Here is a 25,546-nt window from a genome sequence, read left to right as displayed (position 1 = left end):
TTTGAATCTTCTCCGTGCTGCTCCAGAGAGACACTTGGTCTTTCCTCAGATGACTGTTGTGTTATAGACCTTGCTTTTGTGGGTTTTTAGGGGTCCCAATCTGAGGGCTGTTCTTCCAGGCTGGACCCCATAGGAAGCTGGTGCTAAGGCAAAGCAACAACATCTTTTGCCCTCTTCAAGAGAAAGATTAGACCCTGAGTCAATCGCGGTGTTTGGCAGTGGTGTTTCAGCTCCACTAGAAACAACGTTAAACAAGCACAGAATGACAGGGAAGCTTGAACGCTAAGATAACACCGTATCTTTGGGGACTCTCTGGGGAGCTTTCTCTGCTCCAAATTTTCTTAAGAAACAATAGAAAAAATGATATCGCATCCTGTCTTTGCATTTTTAGGAAGCAAAACGTTGACTGGCTTAAAAGCAGCTCTTTCATCATGGTGTATTTGAGTTCAGTCACTTACGAGAAGAACTTAGGTGTCATTAAACAGATACTGATGTTAATGATGGCACGATGCTGGCAAGAAAATTACCAAATGTTAAATTCATGGGCTAAATGTGATTAAATCTCCTTGATCCATTGCGGAAGTCTCATTTAGATTGCTGGTAAGTACTTTTACTCGTTAGTATGGAAGTAAATCTTCTGTGTGTATGTGTGGGTGTTTTTGTTAAATTGAAACACTGAAAGGATATGAGAGGGACACACTTGGAAATTTTCCAGGCTTAGACTCATCCTCTTCTTTTCACAGAGATTATTCATGAGACTTGAAAGCACACATTTATCGTATAATCACAGTGAAAATAATTCAAGACGTCTTGCTATCACCCCTTTTCTTTACCATGTTATCTTCCAGAGCTCACTCTGAAGAAGCTCTGATACTAATTTTAACTCTGACTTCTGATGACAAACAAGTTAGTGCTATAGCTGTAATCTTTGTAGCAGCTTTCTGGTTATCCCTCATGTTTGCAGGTGAGCTATCGTGACAGTCCCCGAGTTTCTGAATCCAATGAAAACATTTTCTCATACAGAATTTATCACATTTTAAAATGTTGCAGCTTTCTACCAAATGGGCTGCCACCAAGAAGAGAGAGAGGAAACTTGAATGTAAACACTGATTTGCTCATGGAAAATATAAAAGTATTTGAGGTCATTTGGGAGAAGGATTATCCACAAAATGATCCCCTACTAGAAGGACCCATCTGTTAAGTTCAAGCTTGGTTCCATGCTGGAAACATTACGTAAGAAACAGATGGACTTTTTTAACAGATTATCTATCATAGTTTCCATAGTATGTATGATTCCAGTGGGAATTGTGAGCCAAACATCAAAGGATAAATTGCTTAAGAGTTTATTGCCCCAATAAATCATTTTTGAATGTGAGATGTGTACCAAAGCACCTTTAGCTGTTGCGGTGATACTAGCTCCTCCCTGGTGTGAGGGTCCCAGTGTTTTACTTTGGGGATTGACTGTGCCTGTAAGGATCGGCTTGCATCGGGAAGAAACCCCTCTTCAGGTAGCTGACGTGACCGCTCTTACTCCGTTCTTGCAAGAATCAAATGCTCTGCTTTGAGGGAACATGGTGCATCTTCAGGCATCTCACCTTCCCTTTAGCCTCACCACAAGCTGGCTTCTTTGTATTATTTTCAGAATGCCTGTGGGGTTTGCACATGAATAGGAAGCGTTGAAAGGAGTGCACTCTTCAGCAAGCTCGATGGACAAGGTAACTCCTGGGTAAAGCAGCATCGTTGGCATTTATTGCGTTCCTTCCACTCAGGGAGGAGGTAGCCACCATGGCCAGTCGTGTTTGTGGAAGGCATCTTGTCTACAATCTAACATGAAACCTTGGGGTCTTGTTTTACATGCTGAAGAGACTGGGCTTTTGCTAGACAGGGGACTGCCGTTTCCTCTGAGAGCAATAAAGGCCTTTTTGTAAGTGACTTTATCTGAGGGCCGAGGTAGCTGTAGGAGACTTACTGCCCTGAGAACATGGTGTAGCACCGTATCCACTACTCAGTGGAGGCAGATGGGAACATAAAATCCCTGTAATCCACAAGCCTGTATTTTTTCAGACTTCAGTTTCTGGTGCTGATCAGTGAAACATTTTACTTGTTCTGTCTGAAATGCCTAAAAGTCTTTTTGGTTATTCACAACTTCTAAGGGCAACTATGTAGTAAAACATGAATGTAGTAAAATGTGAATTTGTGCTGTATAGAACAGAGATACTAAATATTAGGCATCTAAGAAGAAAACTTTCAATGGCACGATAAGGGAGTGTACTGTATATATCCTGCAGATAACATCTAGTAGTACTAGCTTAATTTAGAAAAGTGCAAAGAGGAAAATCTTGCTTTGAAAAGAGCTGCAAAATCCATCTTTATAAAATGATGACAAGAACTGGCCTCTAAGTAGGAAATGAACATTTTCTTGGAACAGAGATACTTTGTAAGATAAAAGCTTCAGAAAAGGGTCATTTCATACTGAAGAGTCACAGATCCCTGGTGTATTTTTCTGTGTTTTGATATCTGTTTCACAAAATGTCAAGATAAAGGGGTTGATATAAAGGCAAGACTTTGTATGTATAGAGTCCTTTATTCCTTGAAAATCATCACTGGTGGATAATTTCTAAAAATAGTGTTACAAGCTACTGAAATGCTACATCAGGTCAGCAAAAAAGGCTGAGGAAAAAAAAAAGATGATTCTCAAAAAAATCAGTTGCAAACTCATCCCTTATAGTGCTTGAATATTTGAAAAATATATTTCACTTTTAAATAAGAATATCCTAAAATGGGTATTATTGACAAAGGATCCTGCTGCTGAGGGGCAGACAGTAAGTGCTCTTCCTGTCATCAGCCTCTGGGCCAGTGCTTTGTAAATCCAGAATCCCCAGCCTCTGATATTTTTTATGTAAATGTTCTTAGCATTTAATATGACTTTATGTTTGTTTTCTGCCCCCCAAACACTTGGTTCCTATGGCAGCTGTTGGGGGAAGTCCTTTAGAGTGTGTTTGATGTGATTTGCTTTTAATAGAGCTGTCTTTCAAAGCTTTCCTCTTGCTGGGATGCCTTTGGGTAGGGCACTGAACTTGGCGTGTATCTAGTAGAACACACTTTGTGGAGAAATCACTCTCTGAGCAGCCCCGAAGAGCAAACTGATGTGACCATTGTCACCGAGCATCTCGCCGGCCCCACTCAGTGAATTTGTGGGCTGGCTCATGTTGCCGTTCCCTGGTGGTGTCCTGGCTGTGGGCTGGCGTGGGTGCTGGGTGCAGGCGATGGGAGCTTTCCCTGCTGGCTGGAGAATGCTGCAGAAACGCTTATGCCTTTGCTCAAGATTCTGCTGCTTTGTGTGAGTTTTTCTCACTTAGAAAATGAGGACAACATTAGCCAGAAAGGTGAGAGCAGTCAGCTGTCGTCCTGAAATGAATATTTCTGCTTTGTACTTTCTTACAGAGATAGTCAGAAGTTATTCTTGGGGGGGGGGGAGACGGGAGACATTCTGAGGGTAAAAGAACTGATATTAATACTAATTTCTCCTTTGCTTTTGGCATTTTGGTGGTGGGGCACTGTCTCATTTTCTGGACTGTGTTTGAGTGGGGCAGGATGCCGAAAGCTGTTTGTGTGGATCTTGAAGGAAAAATGTCGGTGTATTGTCTGAAAGGTAGGACAGAAAAGCCAGTAAGTGGCATAGCAAAAAGAACACTTAGGCTTGCACGGCTTCATGGAGATGAGCCCAGGGAGACTCTTCACTCTCTCAGTCCCTGTGCCAGAAAGCCCCTCTGGCTGGTGCCAACCCCAGTTGGCATTACTGGGCTGCTGGCACTTGTCATCACCTCAGATACGGGGTTAGGAACAAGTGATGTTTAGACACATTTAACAGTGGTGTTTAAATATTCCTAGATGTAAAAGCCTCTCACCAAATAACCAATGAACTTGTTAATACTGGTTTATGTGTGGTTTGGTGAATAGCGATAGCATTACAGTGGAACTGGAAGTGGTATTTCAAACTGAGGAGAAATGGTTGCAGAGCAGCCTACTCAGTCTAGTCAAACAAAGAACTTTTTGAGGTGTTTAGAAGCAAGCAGTGAGTTTTCCCACAAAGAACAGAAAAGAACAGAAGCATCAATAAAGAAATGTTTAAAAGTCAGAAACACAGACCCATAGTAAAAAACCACGAGTCCTGCTTAGTTACCATGAAAGAAATGTGCCAATAGTAAAAGTTCTTTAGCTATTTATAAAATAAGGGACTGCATTTGCTCTGCAGAGATGGCAGAGCAGAGAACCAAAATGATCAACTGAAAAATATGTTTCAGCTTTCAGTGACGTCCGCTGAAGGAAAGAGGACTAATGGAAATGGAAGTGGAAAATAGCACAACCAAGAGGAGGGCAATTCGACAGAGTGATTCAGAGGGTGTTTCTCTGATTATTGCCAGGTTCTTAAAGTAAATGGAACTGTAGATCTGGCAAAAAGGATTTTTAATGACTATCAAGTCAGTCAAGTTGGTGACTGTCCCTAAAGGAACACAGGGCAGGAATTGTAGTACTCACATTTGAGAACAGGTAGAAAAATGTGGTCTAGGCAATATGGATTCATTAACTGAGTTCCTCTATGACCCGAGGGCTTTGAACACATATTGAAGGAAAGACTAATCACTAACATGGAAGGAAATGGAAAATAACCTAACGCTCTTCTTTGAAAAGAGCTCATTTTCAAGAAAGGGAAATGTAGTAGATCTGATCTTTATTTCAATATTGCCTTGAAAATCCTAGGAAGTGTGGGAGACTGGTGTGCTGTATCTCCATAACCACAGTAAATTGCCTGTCTGGCTGTGCAGGCATTAATGGGAATTATATACTGGGCAAGAGGTCACTGCTATATACTGAGTCAGACATCTGTCATGGTCCAAAATGAATTAATGTTTTTTATTAATGACTTGGAAAGTGGAGTAGAGACTAAGTTTATTCACTATGCAGCCAATGCCAAACTGAGAGAGGAGTTGCTCTGCAAACATTGAAGAACAGGATTAAAATTAATTTGTTTTGGTCAGCTAGGTCTGAAATAAGATACGAGCCAAGTGCAAAAGACTTTGTTTATGTATCAGCCATCAAGGGCACATCCCCATGATAGGGGTTGAATTGTTTGTTAGGCAACAGGCCTGCAAAGGAAGATGCAGTGATGATTGTTGCCTTGCATTTAATCTGTGGTTCAGAGGGGCATGCGTTGTAAGGGAAGCAAACACCATACCAGCATGTATAAACAGGACTGCTGCATACAAGACTTGCAAAGTAATCTGCCTACTCTACTTAGCCCTGCTGAGGCGTTAGCAAAAAAAGTACCATGTCCGTTTTTGGGCATCCCTCATCAAGAACGATGTGGGCCATCTTGAAGTAATTCTGATCTACTAGAAGTTTACAGACTGCTATATATAAAAAAGTCTGAAAGAACTGGGATTGTTTAATTTACTGAAAAGAATATGTGGGAGAGACACTCCACATTTCTTAAACATAACCACAGGCAAAGAAGCAATATAATTCTCTGTGTCCACAGCAAAAAAGACCCCCAAAAATAGAATGAAGGGGATACATATAAACATCAGTACTTCTCTGATGATGAGGATAGTGAAGCACTGAAATAGATTGCCTAACCTGTACTTACCTTCCAGGGAAAGTGATTTCACAGCTTTGCTAGGTAGCCGTGTCCTGGAATAGCTCAGCCGTAGCTGATCCTGGCTGTCAGGATTTTCCAACTATGCCTTCAGTGACTCTTAAGTTTGTCTACAGCTGAGCACAAGGGTTTATATGTTGATAAGAAACAAGTGGAGGAGGTGACAATGTGGTGTTCTAGAAAGAGGAAGAGCATGTAGATGGAGGATGGCTAGAGAGTTTGTTGGTGATGAATTCTACTGTAAAGTGGGACACATTTCCTGTACTTTTTAATTCACCCAAAAATGCATGACAGAATTTGCCATAAATTGGCAAGTGAAAGAATCAAAGACTATATGAAGTCATCTGTTGCCAGTCTACTTTACACAGAAAATACAGTGATTAACAGTGCAAACTCTCTGTGTGTCCATGTATCCAGAGACCTTAGAGATCTATAAGATTATTTGCAAATCCTTCACGTGAGGAGAAAGGCAACTCAGAACTACTGGCCTGAGTGCATCTCAAACCCAGCCTTTCTCAAAGACAAGAAGTATGTTTCTTGGACAAAGCAGCACAGCTGCAACTGCACATGAATTAGTCTGGCTGTTGTAGCAAGACATTTTTTCTGCTTGCTAATTTGTACATGATGTGGCACATGGAGCTGAAAATTGCACATTCTGTATACTCATTAAAATAATGAGCAACATCTTTGCAAGCATGGTGGGTAGCATCGTTTGCATCAGTGTGACCAGAAATGCAGTTGTGGCACCCGTGGTATGTGCCAGACGGTACCGGCTCTGGCTCCCGGCAGCGCAGCCCCGCAGCAGGGCTCTACCCTGTGCTATTGGGAGTGCGCAACAAGGAGGAGAAACCTTCTCTGCGTTTACTATACATATACGAACAAGTTCTTTAGTGGACATTGCTTCTTTGACGTAGTTGGTATGGTAAGAAGCAGGAAGGCAAACCAGTGCCCAAATACATGAATGGAGATGAACTTAGAGAAAGTACCTTCATAAGGCATGATCCAAAACCCATTTGAGTAAAAGAGGTTCTTCTGTTGGTGGCAGATTTGGCTTATATGGTTGCCATTTTCACTTTCCCACTTGTTCTTGTCTTACAAATCTGTGAAATAAGCATTTTTTAAAATGAACTGCAAAAAGCGTATGCGTGGAGAACAGTTTGTATTAGTTTTTCTTTCTTTGTCTCCTCCCCTCCTCCCCCCTCTTTTTCATAATTTGGATCACTTGACAAAGCTGGGTTAGGATAGGACTGGATGAATAGTTAAATTAGTAAAACTGAGAAAATGGTAACTTTAGGTGGGAGAGGGTGTATGAACTATTGGAAATAGTAAGTGGATAAACTGGATTTGGCAATAATAGAGTAATTCTTGTATTCTTATGGTCACTATTGAATAACCATTAGTCACATTATAAAAATAACTTTGTCCTTGGTGATGGAAAGAAAATCTGTCACTTGCTGTTATTGAAAGGAACAATCATTATTGAAAAAACTTCATTCCTCCTATTCCAGCCTCCTTTTAGAGGACAAAGACCACAACTCACAGAAGCTAGTCTGCAGATGAACAGAAACAAAAATCCTGAAGTCTGTGGAAGCAACAAAAATAGGTTAAATGTGACTGCTGAAAGGAAACAAAAGGAGAAGGAATGATTCCACCCTTGTTTCTGTGGGGAGGTTTTAAATACAAATCTCTCAGGGAAAGACAAATCTGGCTCTTGAATCAAGTTCTTGCCCAAAATGTACGTACGTGCTCAGAGAGAGAATATCAGAGCAAAGGAAGTAGTGGGTAGACAGCTTTATACCACAAACCCATTCTGCAGAATGGATTCTCTTTTTCTAAATGTTTACATTAATTCAGCGGTGTAGAAACCCACTGTGCATTGTGTCTTGAGCTTCCCTTTGCGCATGCATGGGGATGAGCGTGGGCAGCCCTGCACGTCGTGCATGCAAGGGGGGGGCTGGGCAGGAATGCACGGCTGCCCATCGTTGTGTGGGAGCCAGCTTGGGCACACTCAGGCCTCTCTGTCTGGACTATAAACCCTTTCAAATGGGTTTTGCTGGAATAAAAGCACAAGAAGCAAGGTGCTGTGCAACATAAGAGGTCCTAGTTTTAGGAAGGATGGATGGGGGTTTTTTCTCATTACCTGAAGAGGGCACTGCTGAAGACTTGAGACAGTTCCTACCCCATGGATATTTTATTTGGGGAGAGTGGGCGTAGAAATAGGAAGTTTTGGGGTTGGTTTGGTTTTTGTTTTCCTAGAAGGTTCAGTTGAGGCAGGTTCCTCTGTGCTCATACTCCCATCCATGAAGATGCTTGAGCCTAGGGAAGACCTGGGACAAAAAGTGAGAGTAACATGAGAACAAAACTTTGCAATGAAATAGTTGGGATATGCCAAAAGTGCAAGGCTCCCTGTCCTATCGTAAGTGTGTGTGAGTCCTTTAAGGATGAAAGCCTGCTGTGCGTTAGGTCTGGCATGTGCACATAAAGACAGTCTATTTAAGAGATTAACAACAGCGTTTCTTGGTGAAAGGAGCGGAGAAAGTGGGCTGAGAAGGACAGGATAACCAAACAAACAGAACTCAGGGATCGTGGTCTAAGACTTATGATCAAACCAGATTAAAATGAAACTCTTAACAACATCAGAAAATCTTGTTAGTTTGTTACCCTGTAATCTAACCCTCTACCTGTTGGATATATATGGATTCTTGCATAACTACTGGATTCATCTTTTAATTTCTGACCTCCTACTTTTTAACTTTGTAAAAGGGGAAAAAAGAGAGCTTGCTGAGAGTTATTCCTTCTCCCCATGCATTTCCTAGTAGTACTGAGTTGCTCTCTAAACCGTGACCCAAACTGTTTCCCGACCCAGCGTGCGTGTGTGCACCCCACTTGCATCCTTCCTGCCAACTGAGAGGGAACTTGGGTTTCTAGCTTCTTTCCTCACTCCCTGCACTTTGGTTTTACTGGAAGGAAAGGGGCAGAATGGGCACAGTACATGGATGGCGAAAGAAGGGGCGATTTGGTGGTGGAATTTGTGGGATGCTTTGCAAAGCCGAGGTGTCTCGTTCACGTGCAGCAGACAGAATAACATCCACTCTCTTGCTTTTCTCCTGACACCTCCAGCACGCGTCATCGAGGTAGTAAGCACGCGCCTCACTTCACTGGGACTGCTTAGGTGCTCGAACACCCTGATTTTTGCTAGAGCTCAAATGCTCTTTGAAGCTGCGAGTTATTTTATATCTAATTTTATTCTGTATTTCTTTCTGTTTCGCAGATAGTGACCATGTCTTTTTACTATATTAATCCTTCCCTTTGAATTTCTTCTTTGCCGAGAGATGTATGTGATTCAACATCGCCAAACCCAATAGTATGAATTAAATTAAGCTGAAAGATGCAGTTATTTTACAGCAGTCTTCCTTCTGAAACTATCAGACAAGGCTGAGGGGCAATTTTGCACGTCAGCAGACTAGTTTAGATGGCTGTCTCAGGAAACTGGTTTAATTCTATAGATTCAGATCAGTAAGGTATGTGAGACATTTACTTCGTTGTAACAACTTCAGGCAGTCAAATACTACAGCTCTAGGTGGTAATGCCACCCAGTGGAGAAGAGGAATATGCTCAGCTTCCGACAGAGACAAAAAAAAAATGCAAATAAGAATTCCTTACTAGTGAAGATGTAAAAACACTCACTTTGAGAAGAAATTAAGATTTTTGTCCCTTTTCTATATTCAGTAATTGTCTTGCTATTTTCTTATTTCTAACTTTTTACAAAGGTATCTGAAATTTTAATCTGGTTTTTGCTAGTCATTTTGTTTTCTTATTATTAAACTAATACCAGTTTTTTAAAATGACACAAAAACTGTGCTGAAAATGGAGTTCATGTAATGTATGAGATTCCATTATTTCAAAACTTTGCTTTTCCTTTGAATTAGAATAAAAATTAAGGTATTTCAATCCTTTATACAGAAAATTGTTGAAAAAATATTAAGAGCAATCAAAATGTTTTGTCTTATGTTGAAATGTTTATTTATATACTTCATGATTTCTTATATACAAAAGAGAAAATGAAACATGTTGGAAAGTTTTAATTCAATTTTACTACTAATAATATATTTTTCCCAGGCTGGAAAGCTTGATTCCTACCTAGTTAAACTCAATAAAATGTTTTCTGGTGGAAATCTAGACAAACATATGAGATTTTTTTTCCTTGTGATTCATAAATATTGTGTTTTCAGATCTTGAGATCTTATCAGGAGTGAATTTGTTCTAGAATGACCGATGCAATATAATTAGGAACTTGCAGTCAGATATGTTTCTTTAGGCATAGTCACATAATATGCCATCAGTCCTGAAATTCTCGGGAAACCCGGGGTTAACAACATTCACAAAGGAAGAAGTTTGTCAAGTTGCAGCTCACAGAGGTGTAAAGCACACTGCGTGTTGCCTGCAAGCTTGCTAACTGTTACCAAGCAGTGCTTGGTATCACTTGGTATTCCGAAGGCTGCTGAGGCTCCTGCGGTGGCAGGGGGTTTGCTGCAGGCCGGTTGCTGAAGGCTACGAAGGCACCAGAGAAGCAACACAGGTGTGTTGAAGGCAGCAGTTAGTTAGGTTCAATAACTTTGGTTCATCCTTCGCTGTTGCCTTCATCTGAAAGGGCGGGATTTTAGTTTGATGGTGCCCGTCTGGTTCGCTGCTGAAGTTGCTTAAGCTGTGAGCCCTGGTTGAACACAAGTAGAGCAGCCCACCCTGACATCGTTATTGTCCCATCCCAAAGTGCTGCCTGTGTCCAGTGTCTGGTCTCATGGTGAGAGTTTGCTCAGATCTGCTCATGAGCTGCTGCGAAACAAGTTGATTTTTCAAGTAATTGCTTGGCAGGTGAAAAGAGATCAAATTACTTTCACTTAATGTTTCTTGGCAATCTCACTGTTTCTGTTGTGTTGCGAGGGAGACAGCATCCATCATGGCTCACAGCCGCACTGTTAGTCATATGCTGGCCTGGATCAACGCTGCCCAGATTTTGGAAAACTGAATCCTCCCAGGGAAACTGCAGCCTTCGCCAACCCAGCCAAGTGATGCTGAGGGGCCACTCAACTCGATGGCTGTGTATACTCAGCTTGTTTGGAGCTGTAGTTGCAGGCTCATGAAATACCACCCCATAGCGCATGAGCGCTTTGCCGGTCGCTCTGCAACAGTTTGGATTTTTCCATCGCCGTTTTCCCATGTCCCGGGTTTGATGTCTTCAGCCCCATTGCAAGTCTGTGGTCCCTCCTGGCGTGGGCGATGGGGGAGCTCAGGGCTGGGATAGTGAGAGGCTGCCTTGCCACCGGGAGCCAGGCATGGGCATGGCCAGAAGAAAGCAGGCATGGACTTGAGAGGGACATCTCTTGCCTTATTGCTGCTGTTTCAGCTAGCAAACCAGTTCCTGACCAAACCCAAGGCCTGATGATTTTTTTGGGTCCTCTACTCAAAAAGTTTTTCAGCTTTTTTTTTTTGAGCTCGTTTGGTTCTGCTGCTTATTTTTCCATATTGCCTGTGGCCTCAGAATCATGCTATAGCCAGCAGCTTTGCCTTTAAATCTGCTTCCTTAAAATTAGCAGGCATATGTGAGGTTTTTTTAAACAAAAAAGCTCGAATTTGCTATATGATTTTTTTTTTTTACATATGCGAATAGGGATACATATGAGAAGTGATGATTGGGAGTTAGAAAAATACACTGCTTTCCTCTGAAGGTTGTCTCTGACTGTTCTTTGTGGTAGAATAATGACTAATTTTTCAAAAATTGTTATTAAAAAGAACTCTGCTGGGTGATTTTCTTGACTGTTCTTTGTGGTAGAATAACGACTAATTTTTCAATAATGATTCATTAAGAAGAACTCTGCTGGGTGATTTTCCTTATTTCCTGTGGGCTTGTACATGGCATTTTGCTGTGACTCTGAATGGAACAGCGAGACATGCTTGGGGCATGTACCGATGGAGATGTAGTACTGTCAACTGGCCAAAAAGCTGAGGTCTGTGCAGCGGGAAAGTGTGTCTTTTACAGCATGTTTGCTGCTAATGTAGGGATCATCCATTTGAAAATGTTTTGTTTCTTCAGTATTGAAGCTGGAGTTTTCAAGAAAGCCGATGATACGGATATTAACCGTACTAGACCCAGATTAGAGGAATGTGTGCAGGCAGTATGTAAAATAAAAGGAAACGTCATTCTTCTTTGTTTACGTACAAGCGTACACAAGTTTATGCGTCTTTAACTCTAGTAGTTACTCTGGGTGCTGCACGGGACATCTGTGATGCAATGAGTGTTCAGTGATTCACTGATACAGAACATGAGGACGCATGTGATGACTCACTTTTTCCCTCCTGCTTTCTTTTCCCATTAATCCAAAGCAAGGCTTAACAGCTTCTACCAGAATTTAAGGAAAGATTCATACAGGCTCTAATAATTTGAGAGTGAGATGTATTTGATCGTAAATTAAGTTTCCCGTAAGATTCCCTTAAGGGAAATAAGATTCCCTTATTTCCTTAGGTAAAGAAAAATGAACTAGACAAAACACTTGAGAATTGCTACAGGGATTAAGCTTGAAGCAATGCCAATTTCTGATACGCAGCTACAGCAAAGATTGCTATTTTTTGGGAAAAACAGATAAAATTAATACGAAGAAAGTTCTGCTCTTTCAAACTGTAATTATTCTTCTCCCTTTTACAGATATAAACAGACGTTTCTATTTGACCACCTTAGAGTTCTCCCATAACAATCAAAATAAAAAAAAAATATTATTTTGGAAGAAAAAAGTAAAAAACATTGGAAGCCACCTTTGGGGAGGAAAAAAGCTGGGCACCCGCTGTGCTGTTCAGTGGCATCTGTTTTAGTAGAAGTTTTTGATGCGCTAGTCCCTCTACAAGGGTTTAGATTTTTCTGTCGTTATTTTCCCATGCCCCTCGTTTGATGTATCCATTTGGCTAAAAATGACTGAGCTTTGCTTAGCGTGCTACTTGACGGCGATTCCGATTCAGCTTTTCGGGAAGGCAGAAGTGTATTTCACAGACCACACGAGGGAGTGGTGTTCTGCCTGGCTGGCTGCTAGCAGCTCTCTTGCTAGCATGGGGCACTTCAGCTTCTTGTGATTACCCTGTTAAAGGAAAACATTTCCTTCAGCAGTTCTCAACTTTTTCCAGGCTGAAGTAGTTTCTCAATAACCCAGACATTTTTTTCAAGTGGATAGTATTCGGAATTTATTGCTTAATAATGGCAGACCCTGAGTGCTGGCTCTGGAGCTGACACACCGGCTGTCCGCCCTGTGCATCAGCCATGCTCGGAGCGTGTGCTTTGTGGGAGGGTGAGTCGGGGGAAAGCAGGCAGGGCTGGCTTATGTACTTTCTGCTTCCCTCTTTTCCTGCCTGTAGAAGCGCAAGCTCAGTTAGATCTTACCTGCAAGGAGTCCTTCTGGCGCACTACCTCTAGTTCACATTATAGCGTCTGTTATGTTGGAAGGGTTTGTCAAACACGATTTATTTCGCACTTTAGACTTCTCGGAGCATCACCCTTTCTGCTTTATGGAGGGGTGGTTTGCTTTAAGGCTTGCATAGACAAATTCTTTGCAGCTGCATTGTTGGCAGCACTCAAAGGAGCAGCACTCAAATGGGCATCTTACCTGAACTCAGTCTAGGTGCTTGGTAGCTGCATGCCCATGAGTTCCTTCGCTCTTTTCTAGTGCTTGAGGCAGCCAGGATGGCCCTTCCCCTTGCAGCAGCAAGAGGTGCGGTCTCGAGCCCTGCAGTCGGGACTGGAGCTGATGGCCCTGTTCGCATGTCCCATTGGACAGGTGGCTTCTGGACACTGCCAAGGCTCGTAACTGTTCAAGTGTTAAAATGAAGTCTCTGGGCTAGATGCACCCAGAGCAAGACTTGGGGTAATTTATCCAATGTCTACTTTTCCCTTGAAGAACTGGAACCTGGTTTTTGGAGGAAATGCTACCACAGATTGAAAGAGAAATGTGAAGAGCCCTGCAAAGAGCACAGCAGACACTTGCCAATCAATCCAGAGAGGAACATTATCTGTGACTGATGTTACAGGAGACCCCTGAGTGGACGGTGCTTTTGAAAGCACTATTTTGTGAGTGTCTCCAGCAGTGTGATCTCTCCCTGCAGTGTAATTCAACAGGTGTATTTCAGCTACTTTTCCTAGCTGCAGATGGCCTAGCACTTTGTTGGGTAGAGGAAAGTACAGCTCTAGTCATGCGTGGCTTTTAGCCCCCTACTTCCAGCTTCTCCCAAGTGGCCTCTATGCTGGAAATGGAAATATTTTATCTTTTCTTTCTTACAGTACCTTGTCCATGTGTTCCTCTTTCACGAAACTTCAGAGGTCATGATTCAAAGGCTTCAAGCGAGGCTGCAAGGAGTTCAAAATCCTTATGTACTTAAGGCACTGTCATGTCTGGTGATCATACTGAAATCTGTCAGTTTGGCAATGCACTTTAGTTTGGTCTGTGGGAGTTAAAGCAAAGAAAGTATTCTGTTTGACAAGAGTAGTAAATGATCAAGTAACTCTCTCAGCACTCCCTAAATAGCTCCAAATAATTCCAGGAAACATTTGGTTCATCCCAACCGAGAGATGTGAAATCAGACTTGTGGAGAATTAACTTCTTGGAGCAGTCTCAGTGGAGCAAACGATAACATGTGGCTTTGTATAGTGACAGGATTAAAACCTACAGAGGAACACAGCTGCTGGGTTGCACCTCGTATTAGAAGATCAAGCACTATGCGCCAGTGCCCTGCAAAACTGAGTAAACACTCCACACTGGAATATCCATTTCAATCAGCCAACTTGCAGATTGTTTCCACCATACTCAGTCCCACAGGAGATAAAGTCTTCCTTGCCATGACTTGCTTCTCTTCTTCCTAAGTTTAAAAATTTCCAGTTTTTGTGGAACAAATGCCTGTGTTTTCTGAAACCAACAAGCGCATTTTTAACTGTATGTCCAAAAAAACTTTATATAGTTCTGGTCAATTTGCAAATGACAATATGCCAGCTTTCTCCATTCTTCATACCTAACTTCTCCTTTTCCATTCTTCTCCTCTCTTTCCCCATGCAAAAGTGTATTTCCTGTCTAGCAAAGTGTTTCCTAGCCATTGAAGTGGAAACACTAATGTATCTATGACCTGTTTCCTTGACAAATTGCACTTTTTCTCCCACAGCTGGCCCCTACAACTGCCCAATATTTCTAAAAGTCTCTTCAGTTCCTGCTCTTGCATATTATCCTGGATTTTGCTCATTAGATGTTGGGCAAACTGCTGTGGGCAGTTCTCCTCTGAAAAACAGAAAGTTGGGAAGCATGGGTATGCCATCTAACTGATGAGCTTCCAAAAACCACACAGTTGTACAACTTCTCTGCATTCAGTCACATCTCTTCTTTCTGTTGGCCAAGCTTTCAGCACGAGCATAAACCAGGAAAGCCGAGTGCAATTTAGGCCTCTGGTTATGAGAAGGATTTTAACCTTCTGCCCAGCTGCTTAGCAAGATACAGCAGTTACTGCCTTACAGCCAGTCAGCTGTACCTCACAACGGAGTGATAATGAATTTATCAGCATCACCTGGACAGCTGCTGGCTGCAGGGATAGATCCCTTCCAGCTGGGACTCACAACATACTTCTCATGGTGAGGGGTGCTCCCAGGTTTGATTTCTGCCACAGAGTGTTGGTGTGAGCCTCAGAGTGACTTGGAGGAACATTGTCTTTGTCATCCTCCAGTGCTGCCGTCACTGCTGGTCTTCACAGTTCTCTATTGCCGTGCAGTCATGCTGGTCACTCTGCTGAGTTAAGAGCCACGTGGGACATGTTCTGCCAAAGTCCTGGCTTGGTACCTCCATTCTGTTGTCACAAACAGCAGTAGCAACATCCCAAAGAAATGCTATATGTACACGTATGTATTTGTGGAAATTTTTGAGTGAATCTTGTAATGACACCTGTTGGCTCACAGTAATTTCTGCATATTTCTGCCATTTCTGGGAGAATGTCTTTTTCTTATATTGTAGACGTTGGGTTAAAGTTACTGTTCTGATGCTGGGTAGGACGCGCAGGAATATCGGGCAGCAGATTTTATCACGAACGAAAGAAAGACTTTTTATTAAGAGCACATGATTCAATTCCTTCAGAATATTAGGAGAGGCAAGAGTATAAATGAGTTAAAAACTAGATTAGATAAAAACCAAAATACTTTGAATATAACTTATGTCAGTCCTTAAACTTTGCATTGCTGAACCTGAGGGGGGAAGCCAGTGTAAGGATAACTTCATACTTGCCCACTGCTTATATGGTCTTGTAGTAAACATGTAGTACTGTGAGAGAGGAACTGACTGAGGTCCAGCCAACCTTTGGTCTGACACACCGGGCCTCAGAGAGGCCTATTCATAGGATAGAAAAGTTATTTTTTAATGCTATGGTCCTCCTAAAGGTATCTTCAGACTTTCAGGTATTGGTGCATTTGCATAGCCTTCTCAATGCCACGGCTGCTCCAAAACAGTTTTAGCATAGAAAGAATTGTGAAGATTTCTAAGGGGTGCATTGGAGGATGAGTTGCTTTACTGTAGGGGAATTTGGAAAACTGAAAAATGGGTTAAAAATGGAAACTACTTTTAAATTTCACAGTAGGTGCACAAGTGCTTGTCCATAGTGTTTCCCTTCTCAGCATATTTGAGTCTTATCAGTACTGTTGTTTCATACCTCCACTCTTACGAGCAGGTTAGGCATCAATATCTTGGAAACACCTGGAGATCTGTATGTTGGTCTCATGCACTAGAAGCAAAAGGAAGATTATTCTACAAATAAGCATTGCTGCTATCATCTTTACTGTTTGAATTTTAGGGAATGTGAGCTAAGACCCATCCAAATGCCATTAAGCTGTTTCTTTTAATGATGTATAATTTACCTGGTCATACTTTCTTCTAGATGGTTGGGCATAGAGTATTATGAGAGCAACATTTTCCTTTTCAGGACGGTGAATAAAGAATGGGAAATAATTGTTTATGTAGACAATTGTGACCTTTGTTTTTCTCATGGAATGTTTATGGCTTCTCAGAAGGAAACTTAAAATGATGGAACAGGAGCATAGCAGAATGGCATAGAGAAGATGATTTCTTGTTTATGGAATGAACAAAAGCTGTGAAATTTTTGGAGAAAAAAGTTGACCAAAAAATTGATTCTCATACACTAATGACCAATAAGCTGTAGTCTGAATTTGATTTACTGAGAGGGTCTTCACCTAGAAATCCAATACTTATATACTGCAGCATCAGATGCACTTACAGCAATACCTGAGTTTGATTAATGGAATTTTTTACCCCAGCATTGAGTTAAAGAGAGGAAGAGATTGAAATAAATGAAAGAATAAGACCCCATTCTGTCAGTGGCTTGCAACAGAAGCCCTAGCATGCCTTTGCTCATAAATAGCATCTACATTGTAGCATTATGATGAGACTTAATTTTAGAAATACCTTATGATCTTTGGAAAACTCTTAATTTGCATGTGTATGTGTAGTTTTATTTGAAAAAGAGTTACTCCATTGTACAAAGCGTGACTAAAACTTAACGTACAATTTCGGTCATTCATATTCAAGTACAATGACCTAGGGCTGGAGTAGATCCAAATGAGTGCTGCTAAAATCAGGGAGGAGGAAGATCAAAAGATTTTAGATTGCTTAGCCTCACAAAAGAAGGACATTGAGAAGGCGGTAGGATTATCCTTTCTTAGTAGGGACCAAATACTAGGGATGAAGTGGAAGAGCACAGCTATTTAAGCTGAAGGTTTAAAGGGCTATAATGTGGCTCTGAATAACCTTAGGACAGAAATTAGAAGATAGTTTCCAGCCATCAAAACAGTGAGGCTCTGAAACTCTTCAGAATGAAAGTAATGGGAGTAAAGGCACCAGGTTTACAAAGAGACTTGTCTGCTCAGAAAGCTTGTGACTGTGGCCTGACCAATTACTGCAATAGTTGCCAATACCCAGGACTCTTGGCTCAGAGGTGCCTTCCAGTCCCTGTACCGCAGGTTTTGTAGCTATAGTCCAAGCCTGTTTTACTTCCAGGCATACCTTTTTTTTTTTTTCATTTCCACACAACAGCATGAACAGATACCCAGAAAAGCCACCGGCCACAAACAGCATGCACCCCTAATATATGCTTTAAGCAGGATGAAAGGATTTCAGGATCTGTGGCTTTGATTTCAAAGGCTGAAGCATCATCATGGGATGCTTTGTAGCAGCACCTCCAGGTGCAAGACCCTGCTTCTGACTGTCTTGACCGTGAATGGCAACGGCACAGGGAGCAAGGGCAGTTGAGTGTGTGGTGGTGTTAGGGACAAGGCTTGGGAGTCCCCAGGGAGGTGGTTACTGGAGCTCTGAGCTCTATTTTAGAATAGTGCTCTTTCAAAATGATTGCCTGGTCAGCATGCTTTGAGAGGCCTGCAGAAGGAAGGGCTTACCTAAGGAAGATGTTGAGTCTGGCTGCCATTAGTTAGGAGAAAAAAGGTGTGTGGCTACCTGGCACTGGTAAAAATGGTACAAAATCAACACATGATAGTTCTGTTGGGCTTTCTTTTGTAATTTGATTATTTTTTTTTTTTCATTTAAGCACCAATAAAATGTTCCTTTAGTTATGCTTAAAGGTTGTTTTCTTACAGCTTCCTCTTCTTGGTTCTTGACTTTGATGCTTGAAAAATATTGATGTAGGAAATTAATGGTTTTGGTAGAAAGGTAACGCGTTATTGTAACTGAGTGTGAACTACTGGTTTTGGGTGATTAGCTAACATTGAACAAAGAAACAAAAAAGGCAAGTGAACAACAGAGCAAATGTAGCTCTAGCGAGCGTCAGAGATTGTAAGGAGGCTCTCATAAGCCAGTCTCCATGGTACACTGTGTACATTTCCATGGCCTTGTTTATACAAAGAAGTACTGAGTAGGCAGCTTAGCTGTTCTCCTTCCTCTCTCTAGGCAGTCTTACATTAGAGGATTTTAATAATGCAATTACCATTGTAGCTGTTTAGCACACCTACAGATTACCTTGCATTCCCCCACCTCTTCCCTAATACAGGAGACATACAGCAGAGTGATGCTGGAGAAGAAGAGGGACCGCTGTTCAGAGACTTCCCCTCCTCCCTGCTCCTCACAGCAAGAATAAACCTGACTCCATTTTGAGGGAGAGGAGCTGCTCTAAGGGCAGGAAGGCGAGTCAGGGAATGACAAGACTGTTTGCAGGATAGGTATGATCTTGCAGAAGAGACTGGGTGGGAGAGGGATTAGGGGAGAGGAAGGTAGTGCCAGGGGAGCAGTGGGAATGGAAAGGCCTCCTCAGCCTCACTCCCATTGACTCCTCTTGATCATGCTTTCCAGGATGGGCAGAGGAGGCAAGTGATGCAGATGGACTTAGCCATCTTCCTTCTGCCCAGCCTCATGGTATTACCGCCTGTTAGGGGAACAGCTGTGACAGACCAGAGCAGTGACGGGCACATCATGTTTCACTACCTGTAGCCAAGGGTCAGCCTGAGAACGTGCCAGGTCTTTCCAGCAGGTCTGGGGTGCCCCGTTCCTCCATGCACTGTCATGTCCCGACCCAGCAAGAAGCAGCATGTACTAGTTAAAACCAACCCTGAACACAGCTTTTAAAATACATTACTGTTTGGGAAAGGGGAGGGGTGGGTTAAAGGGCTGTCAAAAGTACAAATCAAGAGTGTCTCACATATACTCGGCAGCAGTTCTGTAACTGGGGTCTCATGGAGCTGGTAGGTCCAAAGTCAGGTGTGTAGATAAGCCCCTTCTTCCACAGCCATGAGGGAATATGCACCAAAAGGCTGTGCCAGGAACAAATAGAGACACCTAATCTAAAGGCCTTGAAGTGTTTGTGAGAAGGGTCATGTGAATCTGAAAGTTGGTGGCAAATAGCCTGCCCATGAGACTTGTGCTTGCTGAGACATGTTTATGTAGATGGAAGTTGTTTGTCCAGATGGCACTCAAATAGCTTTGCTCTCCGTTTCCCTGTAGCAGTAAAAGAGCTGCACATGGATCACATTCAGGAAGTTGTCCCTCTTTATTTTTTAAAAGCCTAAATATTTATGCTTTTCTTTCTGGGTGAAAGAAAACCAGGTGAAATTGCATGAAAGTCCATCTATCAAGAGGGATTAAATGAGTTAACTCATCCTGTTGATGGAGAGGCTAGCTCTGTGGTTACAAACCAAAGCCGAGGCCACCTCTGTGCTCCAGACCTCTGCCAAGGCAGCTGGGTCACAACTAGGGTGTGAAGCTGTGCGAGCCTCGATACCCGTGGCTTTTCCTGGCAGGAACACCTCATGTGCAGGTAGTCCCTCTGGCAAAGCTGCATGCAACCCACAGGTTGCTCCTCTCACGGGCTGGAGATTTCCTACACAGCAAAACGCGGTGCCGCTGGAATGAGGGTGTCCCAGCCGGAGGCAGGTTTAACAGATCAGCCTTCCCATGTGGGTAAAACGCTTGGGAGCCTCGGGGCAGGGAAGTCTAAAAATCTGACTTAGCAGATTCCCTGTATATTCACGAGTAAGTTGTAACAGGGCACTTGGGAGTATGTAATAGTTTTCCCATCAACCTAATCTTAAACACCCCTGTCCCCCTTGATACTCCACTGCTGCATGATAGGGTTGCAGCCTTTAAGAACTCAATTTGTCAATGAAAAATTGCATTTGTTTTCAAGCATCTGGAGGCACTAAAGAATAGTCATAGATGATTTTGTTTGCCCAGGTTGAAGCACCTTTAAAGAGGCATGGATTACTGCATTGCTTTCCAGAAAAGGTGGTCTGCAACAAATCACCTTGTTTAAAATCCTTCTAGTTTTTCTAAAGGGACTAGCAATTTTTGGTGTCTAATTTAGGCCAGCAATCTTAAGATAGAAAGCACCATAAAAATGCCAACACTTTTAATGTTGTCTGCAACTGGACTGGATACAGTAGGGTTTATATGCTGTGGCAGATGAAGCAGAATTAGCATTTTATAGTGTTGAACCATGGCTCTTTTCAGTGTGGTTATTCTGTATGTTTCCTTCTTCTGGCCTCCAACAAAAATATTGTAAAATGTGGGCTGTGAGGGCAGGGAATACTAAAAATGCTATGAATGCTTTTTCACACTGTTTGAAAGAGAATTGGATGGAAAACTTAAGCTGCAGAATAGTTTCTTCCTGAATACTGGTTGAAGTGCTGTAGGTTTAGTGTTTGGGGAACACATCTTCAAAATACTTTTGTGAGGTAAAGGATGATGGCAGAGGCCATTGCGAGTTCAAAACCAAAAGAACTTTGGAAACCAAATTTTAAATCCAGAAATTATGTGTAGTACTAAAGTCAAACACACGGCAGAGAAATACCACGTATTAATCATGTCCTGAAAAATAAATATTTTGCCTGTGAATTTGAAAGGTCTGAGACAAACTAAAATATAAACATATTGGTTTAAAATAATGACTAAAATAATATTAGCTTTACATAACTAAGGGGGTTTTTTTGTTGGTTTTTTTTTTTTTTTTTTTTTTAAATTTTGACTGTATTTTGGTCTGTCTTGTTTTCTAATTCCTCCTGGAAGAAGAGTATTTCATTTGTCTGCTCGTACACTTAAGGAAATGCCTCCTGAAATGCATTGGATACACCCAACAAATTGTCTCAAAATGGCTGTCTACCAGTCCTCATCCTCAGTTCCTTACCCACTGCATCTCTTTCCTCACATAGCTTCTATTTCATCTCCTGTTACTGTCTCCCCCCAGTAGCATGGAGTCTTTGAGTTCCCATCCCTGGGTCCTTTCTCTCCTGTCTCACCTTGCCCAGTTGTCAATGCTCAGCTCCCCATGCAGTGGAAGTGTGAGATGAAAGGTAAGTCTTCCTTCTGAGAGTGCTCTCCAGCTTAATTCACAACATATTGCTCATCATCTCCTCTAGGTTTAGGATGAGAAGCCTGATGTATTTTGCTTCCTCCAGCTGGGGAAGCAGAGACCTCACAGAAAATAAAGGCACAGGTGGAAATCAGTCCAGTTCCAGCTGCACTGATTCCCAGTAGGTTTCCAGGGGGAATTCTGACTACACTGAAATCATGCATAGTCACAATTTTCTCACGAGGTTTACAGCCATGTATAAAATAATAGGCCTTATATAAATACAGTGAATGATATATATTTTAAGACTACCATGAGAGCAAAATAGCAGTGGCTGATAAATACCAGGATGCCGAATAAATGATAATATCCTTTACGTTCCAGTAAAGATCTGAAATACTGGTAGAAGAGACTTTGAATGAGAAAATTAAAACTGTGTGGCAATCTGATTTTTCATTCACTCAGGAAGCATCTATGTTCTTTGAAAATCAGTGGGAGTCCCATACTTCTTTTGCATCTTCTATTATCAGTACCTTGTATCATAGGTACTGCTTTTTTGGCAAAGGGGAACCATCTTCTAAGGTCATAGTTATATCTCTTTAAACAGTAAGAGATATGAGAGAGGGGGAATAGTGAGTTAATGTGGGCAGTCATACCCTTTTGGAAAGAAATTAGTTTCTCATTAGGTGGCAGGCCAGTCTGGTGTCATTATCTCTCACTGCCCAAGCACTGGATGTTCTTCCATGTGTCATTGTTCCATAAGCTTCTTGTGTGGAAGAGTGGCATTAAAAGGTTCCCAGCAGAGTTCAATAAAAAAAGCGTGGAACTGAAGAAATTGGCACCAATGTGATCTTTCCTAAGGGAACAAGTCCAGTAGCGAGCTGTGAAGGACATGCTGTTTAGAATAGCAATCTTCTCTGCAGGACTAAAAAGCCTGATCTGATTTCTCTTAGACACTGACGAAGATGAACATGTATATTACCAGGAAGCAGGCCTTTAAAATTGATGGTCTCTCCCATTTTAGACTGAACACGCATCACTGTCGAAAGACTGCATAACATAGTTGTCTGTTTTCACTGCTCTCTTTCTCCTTGAGGATTTGTGTGGAAATTAGGAGTCTGCAATATTTTCTTTATTCACTTATTCCTCCTCTTTCTCCTTGGTCCCAAGTACTTCCAAAGGAGCTGCAATATGCTAGTTTAGGTCCCAGTCTTTCAAATGTTTACATACCCCTAAATTTCATGCCCATGGATAACTGCAGTGAGATCAATTAAACTAGTTCAGTGTCTAGAAATCAGCCTATGTACATTTCTTGAAGAATTATGTCGGTTAACTTTTCTGAATACAACAGTTCTGCATACCAAAAAGTTTGGTGTTTTTTTTAAATATACAATGGAAAATGACAGATAGAGTAAAACCTCCAACTAGGGTTCAGTGTGCTCCAGTAGTTTTGTGGTTGTTTTTCTCACACAGACTTAATGATAGCTAAAAGCACATTGCTATGAAAATGGCACTGAAGTATTTGCACTTATCATAGTCATTTTCTGGAAATAGTTTTTTTTCCAGTTTCTTACCAGAGATTAGGATCATATGAGGAAAGGAGAGTTATTACTCTGCTTGTCAAATTCGCACAGAAATGCACTTGCCATGATGCAACAGTGAATCACCTTTTGAGCTTGGCACCAGTGAATAAAACTAAGGCTCGGGGAAAGCAGCATCTTAAATGTGAGCATGTGTGGGACTGCAAAAATCCTTAACTAAGGACTGATCTTGGCTCACAGTGCTTTTAAGTCACCTTATGAGTGGGCCAGACCAAGAGCTCACCTCTGCCAGAAGGGACAGGCTCACTCTTTCCTCACTTGATCCTCCTTCCCTGACCCAATTGCATTGTCTTCACCCTCCCCTCAGGTCTTGGTATTTCTTTATGGTGAACCAGTTCAGCTCTCAAACCTAGCCAAAGAAAAGGAAAAACCCTACACATTTTTTTTTTTTTTTTTTAACCCAGGTTATTCATCTAGCATTTGAGAAAGAAGAAGGTGGCAGAAATAGAGTGGACTGGAAACTCCTCATTTTGCCAGTGAGGAAATTAAGTTGTCTCAGGCCTCATCACAAAATGGCAGCATTTGAGCTTGTTCTACCAGACAAGGTAGAGTGAGATGTGAAGTAAGAAGTAGCTGTCACTGGATAGTTTTCTGCACGAGTGTTTGAGTTAGCTTATGTATAATTATTCCAGAATAATGTCCCTCGTAGACCAGTTTATGCCACTGATTTTTCATTAGAATAAAAGAAACCAACTCACATTGCTGATTTCAGGCAGACTTTGCAAGGCTAGGACGAACAGCTATTTAACCCAAAGTGAACAAGACTTCATTTGGGTATCAGATTATTAACTGCTGCTGAACCCTGAGGTAGCATGTTTAGTCACTTTTCACTCAGACCGGTCTGGGAAGCACCAAGCTACCCCTTGGATGTTTCAAGAACTATGACTTCTTACTGCACTTTCAGAGCCTGAAAACTTTCAGTGCTGAACAGTTTCAGTATAAGGGACAGGAAGCCCTTTGAGAATCTAAATTACTAGAACCAAACCTAATTATCACAGAGAAGTAGGAAGTTCAGCCTTGATGTGCCCTTGAGACCCTGATGTGCACCAGTCACATACAAACTTTGTTTTGTTGAGAATCTGGGATTATCATATTAGTCACCAAGGCTAAGCCCATGAGGAAAGTGAAGAGCTAAACTGGCTCTTTCCCACTGGAATGGATTACTCATCTTTTTTTCCTTGTGGCAAAGGAGCACACTGTATTTGGCTAACCGTGGGCTTATGAACCACGAGAGTTTGTGACGAGTGTCCAGGTGGACAAGTTGCTGTGTAGGAGGGACCGCTGTGCACTGCAGTGGCTTTGACTTGATGTCCCTGCAGGATATCCCATTGACAGATCCGTCCCCCTTGTGCCACATCAGGAGGCCACACGATGAGCTGGCTCACCCTGAGCTGCCTTCCTGGTTAAAACAGAGCCAGTGCAAACCCAGGCTAACATTTTAAATCTAGGTCAGTGCATTGATCTGCTTCAGTAGCTGACCTGGGGCTGCCTAGGAAAGGCTTTCCTGGGACCTTCCCCTCTGCAGGACGTATTTGCCACTTCCCTGACATAGGTATGGCAGTGGAGTGATTCAGATGAGCTCACGGATACAGAAAGGAGCTGGCCTGCCCTCCGGGGTAGCTTGTCCTGGTTTGTGCAACTAGAAATGAAGCTCAGCATCAGGGCTGGGGGCAGAAATCCCTCCATGACTTATCATGAGCCTCTTCCTGCAATTTTAGAAACATAATGGATCCATCAAAAAAGCAGGATAGCTTTCTGCTGTCCTAATGAGTTACAGCTCACTGAAGAGCCCGACAAGCACCAGCACCCATATGGGAAGAGCAGAAAGGAGTGCAGGCACTGGTCCTAGTCCTAGGGAGGGAGGAAAGAAGCCCCTTGCTTTGCGGCAGCAAGCCTTCAGGTTGGCTCAGCGGCCCCTTAGCAAGTACTTCACAGTGTTGCACACCAGTCATAAAACAGCAGGTGAGAGCACAGAAACAAAGTACCTACTATGGTGTCTGGGGGGAAAATATGACCAATGTTATAGCCAGCCACGCTAACAACAACCTATTTGGCCTTAAAAATGCCTAAGCAACAGAAAGGCAGAGTCATCAGAGAGCAGAGGGTGTTTCAGCATAGAGTAGGTTAGGGAGCAGTGTATTAGTCGACTACAAGCCCAGCAAGCAACGCCTCAGTTTCAGTAGGTGGGACCCAGAGGATGCAGGAGGATGGGTGCGGAGGGGGGTGGGAGGCTTATGTGGGTGTGCTCAGGACCCCTGTCCGGCTCCTGACGAGCCCCTCTAGCTGGAAGGAGTCAGCTCCTCGTGTCGGGGCCCTTTGGTTTCTATGGCACGTTTTGGCTGACGAACCCTCGCTTGCTAACGTAACGCCATTTACTTTTGATGTTCCATTTCAGCATGGAGGTACGAGACAATAGGAAAGG

Source organism: Platalea leucorodia, assembly GCF_965183815.1.
Source record: "Platalea leucorodia genome assembly, chromosome: 2".
Classification (NCBI taxonomy): domain Eukaryota; kingdom Metazoa; phylum Chordata; class Aves; order Pelecaniformes; family Threskiornithidae; genus Platalea; species Platalea leucorodia.
Note: the sequence above shows the minus strand (reverse complement) of the source record.